The sequence below is a fragment of the Patagioenas fasciata genome, chromosome 7 (genome assembly GCF_037038585.1).
Source record: "Patagioenas fasciata isolate bPatFas1 chromosome 7, bPatFas1.hap1, whole genome shotgun sequence".
Classification (NCBI taxonomy): Eukaryota; Metazoa; Chordata; class Aves; order Columbiformes; family Columbidae; genus Patagioenas; species Patagioenas fasciata.
In genome coordinates, this window is record NC_092526.1 from 26164070 (window position 1) to 26176508 (window position 12439).

The following is a 12439-nucleotide window of genomic DNA, read 5'->3' on the forward strand; positions in this document are numbered from 1 at the left end:
AAGTAGTTGACTAGTAGCCAAATTGTATACAGTGGGACGAGTCTCCCTGCACCCACAAGCCACCGGTGTTCAGTGTGCTGTTCTGCTTCCCTGTCGATCTACTGAAAGGAGTTCTTGGCCTGGGTGCGGCTCAGTCCTTTACCTCCTCTGTAGCCTGGACCAAACTGCTGCTGGTTTGTCTGGGCGGGGGGTCGAGTGCATCCATCACACTTGTGCATGTTAGTTAGCAAATACGAATCCATTCAAAATGTTGAGAAGTTTTAAATCTAAATTCCTATTTAAAGTATTCCCTTATTGATTGGACATGTATTTCATTTTCTGGAAGTGCTAGTATTACCTTGACATAACGTAACATGTCTTGTTGCTTGGAAGAAGGATAACGGGTTCTAGTCATGACACAGCTTTAAAAAAGTTTTAAGATTAAACTGTTCTTATTTAGATGCCAACTATATATATATGTATATATATATATATATATATATATATATAAAATGTTTACTCTTGCAGTTCCTGTATAAATTTGGTGTTTTCCCACTATGTGGTATTCTCAGGGCTGACACACGGTGGTGCTGCAGCTAATAGGTTTATGTTTTCTGCAGCTGTTTCTCTGCTGTCGCTGTTTTCTTCTTCTTCATTTGCAGATACTGTTTGGGGCATCAAAGGCCCTGACTGAAAAAAAAACCTATTCAATTCCTGAGGAACCGTGATCCATTTTTCAGCAGTTCTCAAGCTAATAATAATAACTAGTATAATAGTAGTAGTAGTAGTAATAATAATAATACCTTTGTGCTGGACATTTCCTTACAAAATGTGTACGCATCATTCTAGTGAAACAGTGCAAATATGGGCATGGTCCAGTAATTATAAACATAGACACAAAGGGGAAATTCTGAAAGGAATCTCAAGAGGTCGTTGAGTCCATCCTCTTCATGCGGGAGCCAGGATAGCTGGAGATCTGCCTGATCTCTTCTTGAATACCAGTGTGGGCTTTATTGGAATACCTCAAATGTTTTTATGTGTTTTTTCGTACACGTCTCCCACATGGGATCTTTGCCTGAGTAAAGATGAGAGATGAAACACGCACAGTTCCACTGTTCCAGTCTCACAGGCAAGAAATGGTCAGATCTGCCAGCGGGCAGTGAAACAGGGCTTTTGGCTTTTCCCAGCATTTCTGTGAGGCTCATCTGTAAGTTCAGAGGTGCTGAAGGAACAGTAGGAGACAAGAGGAACTTTGCCGACACCTGGCTCTGCTGCTTTGCTCTGGGAGTCTTCAGGTTTTTATCCCAACACCCCAGATATTTGGCATGCCCACTGTCTTTCCCCCCAGGGAGCCCTTACAGATGCTGGTAGCATTAAAGCAGGCACTGTGGGTGATCCTGGAGTGATCAGCAGCAAGGTTTTGCTGTTGCAAAGGAGATGTGTTCCTGCGCGGGATGGGCGATGCTGTGATGAGAAGCTGTCTCTCTGCTCTCACTTTGGCCGGTTCAGTCCTCCTTCCACCTTTGCACAGCAACAGCCTCAGTTCCAGGCAGGAAATAACCTGTAGGGACAAATGATCTTAATTATTAGGACAAAGATTACTTGTTTAAGTGCATATTCTTTGTACTAATACAAAAAATAATCAAGATGCGTCATAGTAATTAAATTGAATCTGTTATTTCCTCCCAAAAGATTTCCCTTTAAATCTAATTTATTATTTGGTTTCTTAATTAGTATTAAAGACCCAAAGATGTTGTGGTTTACACATGAAAAGCATGAGCAAGAGCATGATTTCTATTACGGGCTTCCTGAGAAGCGGTCAGGTTACAGGCTCTGGAAAACAAGGCTCTAGCTGACAAAATGCAGTGAACACGCACACACTGAAGAAGGTGAAGAAGCACAATGAGTGTGCTCCTGCCAAAACAATGGAGGCACTAAGCTGGTGTGGAAAAATTGCCTTCCTAGTCAGGAAAATGTATTCTTACTTGATGGTACCATGTGGCAAAAGCCTCAAAACATATGGTAGGATCAGTTTTGGTTTTGGACACATGTTTAAATGCTTTTTAACATGCAAGCTTCATATTTCTTTGGTCTTGGTAGATATAAGTGAGCTGCTTGTCACATCCTGCTGCTTCACAGAGGCTGCTTTTATTTGTGTGGACTTTGGAGTTGGGACAGACGGGGGAATTATGTAGCTGCAGGAAAAAAAGAGACGATCATCATCAGAACATATACCACTTAAGCGCTTTAATTTTTTTTTTTTTTTTTTTTAAGGAAGAAAAGACTGGAATTTTCCTTCATTATTTGGACAGATTTTTTTTTTTTTTTTTTCCCCCAGAAGAAATACATATTTCTTAGGGGTTTTGTTTGTTTGTTTTTCTTGGTTTATTTTTATTGTAGCTGTAATTCTCTCTTTCTATTAATATCTGAAGATTGGATATGTTTTCTAATAGAAGAATTTGTGTATAACCTTTGCCTGTGGAATAAAGTTTGTTTTCCTTTGCACGCTGAGGTCTGTCCTTTTTACCAAAGGATTGTATTACATGTAATTTTCCCTGGAAATTAGAGAGCAACCCTGTCTCTTCTGGGAAGTGGAGCAAGTAAAACCTAGTCTGTCTGACATATTGAAGAGGTTTTGCTGAACTCTTCTTCAGAATTCTGCTCTGGTTTGTTTTAAATCAGCTTTAAAGTCAATGTCAGACATTGCTTGCACTCTCTTATTTCAGTCTTCAATACACCTAGTAACTTTTAGGTCATTAATTTACAGATGCACTTGTACATCCTGTTACTCCTGCTGAAATTCACCTACCATGGCATGGGAAAACTAAAGGAGGATTTTGTCACCTTTCTCTAAGAACATGTTTACAGAACTAATTCCAGTCACGTTTGGTGGTGTTTGGTTTTTGTTTGTTTGGGGTTTTGTTTGTTTTTGTTTGCTTGGGTTTTTGTTTGTTTGTTTTTGTGTGTTTTTGTTTTGTTTGTTTGTTTTGGTTTGGTTTTAATGTACTTTCTACTTTTTATTCACAGAGACATATGTACCTGTTAAGGACAGGTGCATAAGCATTTCTTCTTTCTTTCATGACTGTCCCATTTATTCTTGTCATATTTGATTTAGACACTCCCTGGTTTAAGTTATTTGTTTTGGTTTGGTTTGGGTTTTTTTTTGTCTCCAGAACTGGATGTAAGCTGGATTTTACTGAGGGAGCTGAAGCCACACAACATGTGAAGAAAAACAGGCAATAATTCTTTGTATACCACACACCCCAAGAATACCTATCCCCTAAAACAAGCAACTCAGAACACAATAAAAGTGAACATTGCCAGGATCTCGCTTGGTCAGATCCCAGAGACGGCCAAGATGTTGCTGCATCTTCCTGATGCTGTTACTGTCTGACACGGCCTCTGTCTTGGTCAGGGATGCTCTGGGAAGATCTTGTACCTCTGCTTGGCTTTGGGTGCAGGCAGATTGTATGTTTATCTTGTTTTGTATACATTATTACTCAAATAATTGAATTTGTAATTAAAAAAAGAATTGGGAAGAAAATAAAGATTGCATGGTTTTAGAACTGAGAAAGTGAAAACTGTATGAAAAACAGAATTTTATTAGAAAAATGTTTTAGATAGAAAAAGCAAAGTGATTCATTCCCTTGTGAGACCTTCATGACAAAAGGTATGATTCATCATGAATGAAGCAAAACTTTCCTTAGACTGCCACTTAGTAAGAATATAAAACATATACTCTCAGGTTTAAATAAATGAACAACAAGAAGAGTCTGGGATGGACCTCAGACTGAACCTCACTGTAAGATCATATATACAAATAATTATAGTATTATTATAGTGCAAGTCTTTCTGCAGGATAACAAGAAAACTGGTGGTGGTACACAGCTAATTCACAAAGCAGAAACTGACAGTGAAGAACTAAACCTTCTTCCAGGACAGACAATCTAAGACATAGACTGTACACAGCAGGCAATGGGAAGCAGATAATGCCATTTGCAGCCAGAATGAACACTGCTTGAGGAAGCTTTGCTGGCTGGCAGATGATGGAGGTAGCAGCATGGTCCTCCTGGGAAGAGCAGCTGCCTCCAAGCACAACCTCCCTCTCCCAGACCTCCTGCATGACTGGATGCTGTGGCCCAAACCCAGCACCTACATTTCTCTAGGTTGTGCTCTCCCTGCCCAAGCACCGCCTCTAGGATTCTGCTTCACAGGAAACTTTTAACCAAAGATATCTAAAAATATATTAAAAATGCAATAGGAGACGCTGTGTGTCGCTAGAGCGGCTCTGACAGCTGCTGGCTGTGGCAGAAGCAGCTGCCCGGCATTCCCATGCTGACCTGCGCTGTGATTGCAGGTCTAGCCCCTTACTCCAGCAAAAAGAATAGCTGTAGGTCTTTTTTCCTTCGTGTTGTTACTGGTTTTTGTTTTGTTTTGTTTTGTTTTGTTTGGTTTGGTTGTTTTGTTTTGTTTTGTTTTGTTTTAAGGTGTAAGTTTTTTTAACATAATTTCTGGCCTAGCCCCATGAGTCATACAAACCATGCTCAACAGCCTCGGTGCATGCCAGTAACAGAATTTGGCTTCATGAATTAATGTACACAAATACGTATAGATGCTTTTTCTAAATGTCCTGGTCCTCGAGACTTCACTCTTATTGTTTCATACAGAACACAATGCTCCTAACCAGGACTGGAAGTAAAGCAAGTGACTGAAGCACACATGCCTCAGCTTATAATGTTTACCTCCTCCAGACTCTGGTGAGGTACTGCCAAGGCAGATGGGTGAATCTCTGCAGTGGATTATTCCCTTAACAGCAGCACCATTATTTTTCTCACTTATACTTTTCTTTAAGACCTTAAGCTGTTTATCTGTGTACCTGTAACTCTAAAGCCTGACCTCCCAACACAGGTGATTTTACAGCTTCAGTGACTGACAACCTGTGAGACACAGTTTCCATCAAACAGCAAAAGAGCCCCAGTGACAGGAAGATTTCTGGAGGGTGCAGAAACTTTTCCCTCATGTATTCAAATGCAAAAACATACATGGTAACTGTCGAGGTCATGACGGAGAGACCTGATGTATATCTCATTTTGCTTCATGTTCCCAGGAAGAGCTTGGCTGTGATCATGGGCACAAAGAGGTCTGGGCGGCCACAGAAAGGCAAGTGCAACTTGTTCTAAGAGCTCTCCAGCCTTTCAAAAAGGGTAACTTTTATTTAAGTATAGTCTGAGTGCTGCTGATGAGCAATCAGGAGGTTTTGACAGAAGACTTTCCTTCTGAAAGTTGTTTAGTTTGATTATTTTTGGTTTAGATCTCATTTGCAGGCTGCTAAAGTGCATTGAAGAGATTGTGGCCAGATGCTTTCCCTGTGCTTCGTGCCCTGGCTGAACCTTGTAAACAAGCTATAACCCTCAAGGTGAAGTTTGGTTTGCTTATCCTGGGACTCCTTTATTTTTTTTTTCCCCTCCAGCTGCTCAGGACTTGAGGCTGTTTCTTGTTGAAATAAAAATTTACACTTTTCCCCTGTTCACATATTTATTTCATTTTTTTTAGGAGAAAAAACTTGCAATTACTTTCTAGTTTAAATTTTGTTTACTTGTTTGTTTTTTAAACTGTAGATTTCAAAAACAGCCCTGCAACTGCCCTAATCTCTAGGCTGTGCACCTTTTTCTACAGTAAAGTACCACGATGACTAACCTGGTTCAGACCCTGTTGCACTGTTGTAAGGGTACCTGATGCCTCTCCTTGTACTGGCTGCCCGCTACCCAACACTGTGTCTTCATGACAGGTCACAGTCCAGGGAGAAGAGATATTTAGTTGTATTACTATTATTATTATTTTTTTTTTTTTTTTTTACATCATATCATATCTATTCTAATATATAATATATAGCATAGTATAGTACATTATTATTATTTATTTAGCATATTAGAGAATATTTAGTTTATTATAGCTTAAAAGCAAAAGTTTCAGCCTTGCACGTGTGCTATGATTGATGCACATATAATATTTCTCCCAGTCAAAATGAAACAGCAGTGACCCATGGCTGAGGGAACAGCTTATGAGAAGAAAATACATTTTGATCAAAATGTCCTTACATACTTTAGGTACTGAATTACAGCTGTCAGTGGGACATGCTCGGGAACAGTTGAGGCTGCCTTATATACTGTGAATAGCTGCATGGCACAGGGGCACCCAGGGTGTTTCATGTAGAGGATGACTTGGGTATCAGAAGCACTTTGGGCACTACCTTGGGATCACCTTCGAGGTGACCTGCTCATTGGGCCAACACCTGGGCTGCTGTGGGGAGACTGCTGCTAGCCCATGCACCTTTCCTTGCCACAGCTGCCCCATTCTCCCCCAGAGAGCAGGGCCAGGAGGTGGTTTAGCTTTCTTTTCCAAACGAAACATGCGCTTGTTGCCCAGGAGCTAGGCAAGTGAAGCTGCCAGCTCCCTTGCAGCAGCAGTGTGCTGCCAGCCACCAGTGCACGGTGATGCCTTCCCGGTGCTGAATGGCAGGAAGAGGTGGTGTGCGGGGAACACCCTGTTTGCTGGTGCATAGGGGACAAAGGAGTGTGCCACCCCCAGCGCTTTGCACATCCCTTTCACACAGCTCAGCAATCATCAGGCTGTTCTCAGAAATGCTCAGGAAAATGATTTGACAGCCCTCGCTTTTGCTGATCCCCCTTGAGTGGCAAAAACTGCGGTGGTGGGTGTTGAATGAATCACAGGTCCGGGGCTGCTTCAGGATATATGTGCTGCGTGTTCACTCTCAGCTCCTCTGGCTACTCACCCGTGATCTTATAGCCCACCCTTTCCACTGCTTCATGCAGCTGTGGAAAACAGAAGCCTTTCCTCCTGAGGACTGTGGTTTTCTGTCATCCAAAAATACACATCCCCTCACACACCACTCATGCTGCTATTACTGCTGCCCACCCAGGCACTTCTAGAGAGGCTCTGCTTGCCCAGTCCCTGTTTGATATTCTTAGCTGGAGAGACTCGCTGGAAACAGGCAGTCCCGTGAGCAGTTTCCTTGGGACTTGCTTGGACACATTTGTGTCTGCTGAGCTGCAAGTTCCATTTAAAGCAATTTTCCATGGATAGGGCATTCAGAGCATCCCTCTCCGGAGCAGCCTGCCCAGTGTCTAGCAGGGTGGGCTCTCATGCCATCCCATCTCTTGTTGGGGTCATTGATAGGCCTCTCCCCTTTCCTGTGAAATGTGTGGGAACTTAATATTCTGTCCCCTCTTCTGAATGTGACAGAAATAGGCCAGAGGCTCAGCAGTAGCTGGGGAAGGAGGGGAACAAGGTGATGGGGAGCACAGACCCTGTTTTCCTTAGCAAATCAGCCCAGAAACAGGATGAATGTATATATAGAAAGAGGCTTACAGTTTTATCTCCTTTATGATAAAGCAGTGCCATGGAAAGTAGCTGGGTACAGGGAAAGAGGCTTTTCAGGACGTTAAGCTTCCTGCAGTGTTCAGGCAGGGACAATGCATTTCTTAGCTGGGTAAAAGGGCTATTTCAAATGGCCTTTCCTCCCCCCAAAAGCCTCACAGCCCCTCCTATGTTTCTGAGATTGCATCTGGAAGGAAACAAAGGATGCAAACACCAGACTCAGTGTGTTAACTGAAAAAGATATTTTTTCAGTCAAACAGATGGCGAATAGAAACCTACCATAGAAACCGGCTTACGCAATGCTTTTCACAACCCCTGTGTGCCTGGTAAATACAAACCGCCAGATAGAACAGCGAGATAGAGCTAGGCAAAACAACTTGTGCTATTAAAACACTGAAGTAAGAATCATACAGTAATTTATAATGAACTTGCGAAGGATATGTTAACAAACAAAGGCAGTGATGTAATCTAAGTGTTGCTTCAAAACCCTACAGTTAGGGTTTCTGTTCATTTGTATGGTCCACCAAACCCTGCAAATCAGCAGCAGCGCTGGGAACAGACCCTTGGCGGGAGCTGGAGTCAGCCAGAGGTAAAGGTGTGGGGCTGCTGGAAGCTGTGCCGGCTGCAGCTCAGCCAGAGCCACGGGAGGTCAGAGCAAATCAGCCCTGGCTCTGCTCCATGGTGGGGGAAAAGCTGTAGGAGAAAAGGAGACAAAGCTTGGGGGAAGAAGAAGAGAGTGAGGTTGCAGAGAGCACTAGGCAAATGCCTGCGGTGCAGATGTGGCTGCTCTGAGCTGGGTGCTGCAGTGCTTCAGGGCTCAGTCCACAACGGGGATTCTGGAGCTCGTGGTGACACAAGGTTTCAGGCAAACATCAGATGGCACTGAAACCCAGAGCCGCAACACAGCCACCTCAGCTTGTCCTGACTCCTGCCGGCAGGATGGTCAGGAGATAAATGAGGACGAGAGCAGCTGAATGAGAAGAGGCAGCTGAGTGATTGTACATCTTGTATGTTATAACATCTTAGAAATTAATTCTGTGAGTTAAATGTTTATCACAAAGATCTGAGTTGTAAGACAGGATTTAATTTAGATGGTGGACATGTTCAGCCGGGATATCCAATGCAGTACATTAGCCATAAGTGGTTTCCTCACCATCCCTGGAGGTGTTCAAAAGACATATAGATGAGGTTCTTAAGGACATGGTTTAGAGCTGGACTTGGCAATGTTAGGTTAATGGTTGAACTCAGTGGTATTAAAGGTTTTCTCCAACCAAAATGATTCCATGATTCTATTATTCTATCTGTTCAGGCTTCACCTAAATATTGTGGATGTTTCAGAGGGTAAATGCTGTTCAAAATAGCCCATTTTAGCTCACCTAGATCAGCATTCTCAGTTATTATGGTTAGGAATATTAATACAGTGTTTTAATTTCCCTGAAGCGTTCAGACAGTATTTTCTATTGCTAGGATAACAGGATCCATTCTGGCAAAGACTACTATTTGAGCTTTACATACTGTGAACAAACCTGCTGATTTTACCTCCGGTTTCCTAACTCTTACTTTTTTCCCCTAGATTTAAAAACTTTTATTTAAAACTATCACTGGAGTCTCTCACATGGGCTGCATTTACAGAGAGCAGCTCTCTCGTGTTCACATCTTTCCTTATAGATTCGTATTTTTGATTGACTTTCATACAGAAGAAGCTCCCAGAGGAACTCATTGAACCATATGGGTCCTATCTTTTGACATAACAATTATTTCTTGATAACAACACAATAGCAATAGCAGCATGTTTGGGAATCAACAGTGAAATACTAATGAATGTTAATGCATTGTTTTAATTTACTACATTTGTTCTGTTGATGTACTTATTAACCTTCTGGTCTGTGGTTAATAAGGCACTCTATTTTAAGGTATTATTATCTGGGGGAAGAAGAGAAAAACAACATTGATGAAGTTAGACGATTTGTTCTTAATTTCATTCACATTTTGCTTGGTAATTGACAGCAGATTTTAGCCCATAACCCACTAACCCATAGACTGGAGGGACACTGATGTTATTTTAATAACACAGTGACAGACGAATACTTTAAAAAGAGAATGCACAGCTTATTTTAGCTGTATAAAAGGACATTATGGCCAGGAAATGCCATTCATTGCACAAGGCAGCCCGAGGGGCTGCACTGGTCACACAGGCTCCATGCTGTGCTGAGGGTGCACCCGGCAGAGCCGGTGGCCACGATGGCCCAGCTGCAGGACCAAAGCCAATGACAAGTGGAGCACAAGGCTGTTTTGTAGGGCACAGACCATCACTTCCCATGAGGGGAGGTTTCTTTCTCCTTGCTTGAAATTACGGCCCCCCTATTCTCCTGCCCTTTCATTGTCATGGTGTCTGGCTCTTATGGCCATGCTGATGTGTGGCCCGTTGATGTTCACTTGGCTTGGTTCACGCCATTAAACTGTGGCTTGTTGTGGGATTTGGGGGTGCTGGGGAGAGGACAGAGGGATTTCATTGGGAAAAGGAATAGCCTTATATGTCCCCTCACTCTGGATGACATTTACAGACGTATCTAAAGGATATACTTGAGAGTACAACTTCCACTGACAAGTAGAGACATTCGTGTTTCTAAAACCACCTGGTCTATTTGAAAATTTCCCTCGTAGTGACTTCTATTGCCATGATACAGAAAGTATCATCTACGCTAACAGGGAAAATGCCCTCAAAAACTGGAAAGATGGAGCCTGGAATTGTAATTTTCCAAGCTCAGACAGCATGTATCTGCTACTTCACCTTAACAACCTTGATCAGCCCCACCTGTGACCCCATAGGGCTCTATTTAAGCATAGCCAGGGGCACTCTTCTCTGGTGATGCTATAGGGTTCTGCTTTCCAGCTTTGATGGTTTTCTGCTTTTGCATTGGTCAAGACCTTCTTTGGGAGAAAGCTGCACCTCTCCAATACTTTGAAAGGAAAATATAAGGTAGAGAACAGCTTTACAAATTGGTTTCCTAGATTACTCCACTTCCTTTGTGCATGTGAAGCTTGCAGTTTAGGCTTTGAATTGCATACCTATGCTCTGCTTTTTTGGAAGAGCTAAAGCACAGTTGAATTATATTATAATTTGGGTGTCTAATAACCCCAAATTAATTTGGACACCTCTCTTTTAAGCCTTTACTGTAATTCCACCAATAAGGTGCTTAACAATAGTGTTTGGTGGTTGGTTCTCAGGTGTAAGTAGTCTCTGTTGTTCCCAGGAGAATGTTGTTTTTATTTCCCACTAAGATTGATTTTAAGAGGTTTTGTTCTAAAGAAAGGAAAAATTCCTTGTATACAGGTGAGGGGTCTGGATTGTATGTCACTGTTTGTAAAAGCATATAGATGTACAAAGCAAAACATGCTGTTTCCAGCAGATTTCTATTTTACTAAAGCAGCTGAAGGAAGGGGAAGAAAATAAACAGCAAAGGTAGGAGGGCATTTCAGTTTGTTTAATCTCTAAGCTGTTTGAGCCATATTTTCAGGTACTAAGTTATCTCTTGTCTGAACTGGGCAAAATATATTCCTGACAGGTCAAGTCACTCTGAATGAAGGTTTTTCTCTTTTCCTGGCATCTCTATTTGAGCATTTCTTTTTAGTGACTGTACATTCCTACTCGAGCAGCTCTCAGGACAGGATCTGTGTCCCTGTCTCAGGCTTGGGAACTTCCCCTCAAAATGCTGTTTGAATGCTTCAGATTTTACATTGAGACTGCAAAGTTCTGGGTCAGAAATATGCATTCAATATTCATGCATGGGTTAAGTACATGCGCCTTGGATATACTGGAATTCATCAGTATTTTAGTGACTGGATGCATATGAAGGCTGTTATTCTGTTACTTCTGTTCACAAATGCCAGCAAGAGAATGAGCAGGCTAAGCTAGAATATCTTAATTCATTACATTGGACTCTCCTTTTGTATTATCCCTTCTTATTCCTCTTTGCTCTGAGGCAGTTGTTCATTGTTATATGCCCTGCAGGTGTAATTAATGAGAAAAACAAGGTCCGCTTGTGCTGACTAATGCAGAAACCCCACAACTTTCTAACACCTGCAGTGGGAAGGAAAGATACCTGTGTGCTTTGCCTCTTGGAACAGTGAGAGCTGCAGCCTGAAAGCATTGGCATAAGGCAGTTGTACTGTCGACTTACCATTCTTATTAAAAATACAACCACTCCCCAAAAAAACTTGAGACCTAACATGTAATAGAGCATAGGTTCTTAAATATTTGAGAATAATTTTGCCCCATAAAGTAATTTCTCTAAAAGAAAATGTAGAAGTAGTTGTTTTGAAGTTTTTTTTTTTTTTCCTTTGAGTTTTTTAGGTATGTGTATTATACAATTACCACCTGACTTTTTTTCAGAGGTATGCCCACAATATGTTGCATTTTTTTTCAAAACCTTTGATTTCTTGGAAGCTGTATTGATCCATGGCAGCAGAACATGTATAATTCAGTATGTTTTTCTTGTAATTCCTTATTAATTTCTACCCAGATTCCAGTGTCTGCCTCCTACAAAACCAGCTTGGTACAGCACATTGAGGAGAGGCTGATACAGCATTCTTTTATCACTGTTCAAAGTATCCAAGTTTCTGAAGATCTGACCTGAACCAAACAATTGCAGTCCAGTGGTATTATTGATTTGCTCTATGATATGCCAGGTTGAGTAGAGAAACATTTTAAGGGTCACTTCAAAGAAATAAAATGTACTCTTTTGAAATGATACTCAATAGGAAGGATGCTGAAGGCATGGCAATTCTGCCTACTGTGAACCTGAAATTCAGGTGAAATCTCATAGGGCATGGAGTTATGTGAATAAGAACCAAAAGGAGCCTGTGCAAATCCCTGTGAGTTGAAAGGCTGAAGCTAACATTGAAATATGACAAAGGAGTGGATAGTGGGCTGTTTATGAAGTGGGAAGGTGAAAGAACTGATTTTGTCCTGTCTTTAAGATAAGAGTAGACTATGTATATCACATAAAATTATTTCTCTTTATAGTGCTTAGAAAACGGACAAATGTATTGGTAGAGGTAG

General features: G+C 41.6%; 1 long non-coding RNA gene across 1 annotated transcript in view; it reads left to right on the top strand.

The window, feature by feature from the left end:
- The first annotated feature begins 7901 nt into the window (after nucleotides 1-7901).
- LOC139828363 (uncharacterized) overlaps nucleotides 7902-12439 on the top strand; it is a 49135-nt gene continuing 44597 nt past the window's right edge. Inside the window, exon 1 of the long non-coding RNA XR_011739877.1 lies at nucleotides 7902-7966. This is a non-coding gene — a long non-coding RNA (uncharacterized lncRNA). The remainder of the gene's footprint in view (nucleotides 7967-12439) is intronic.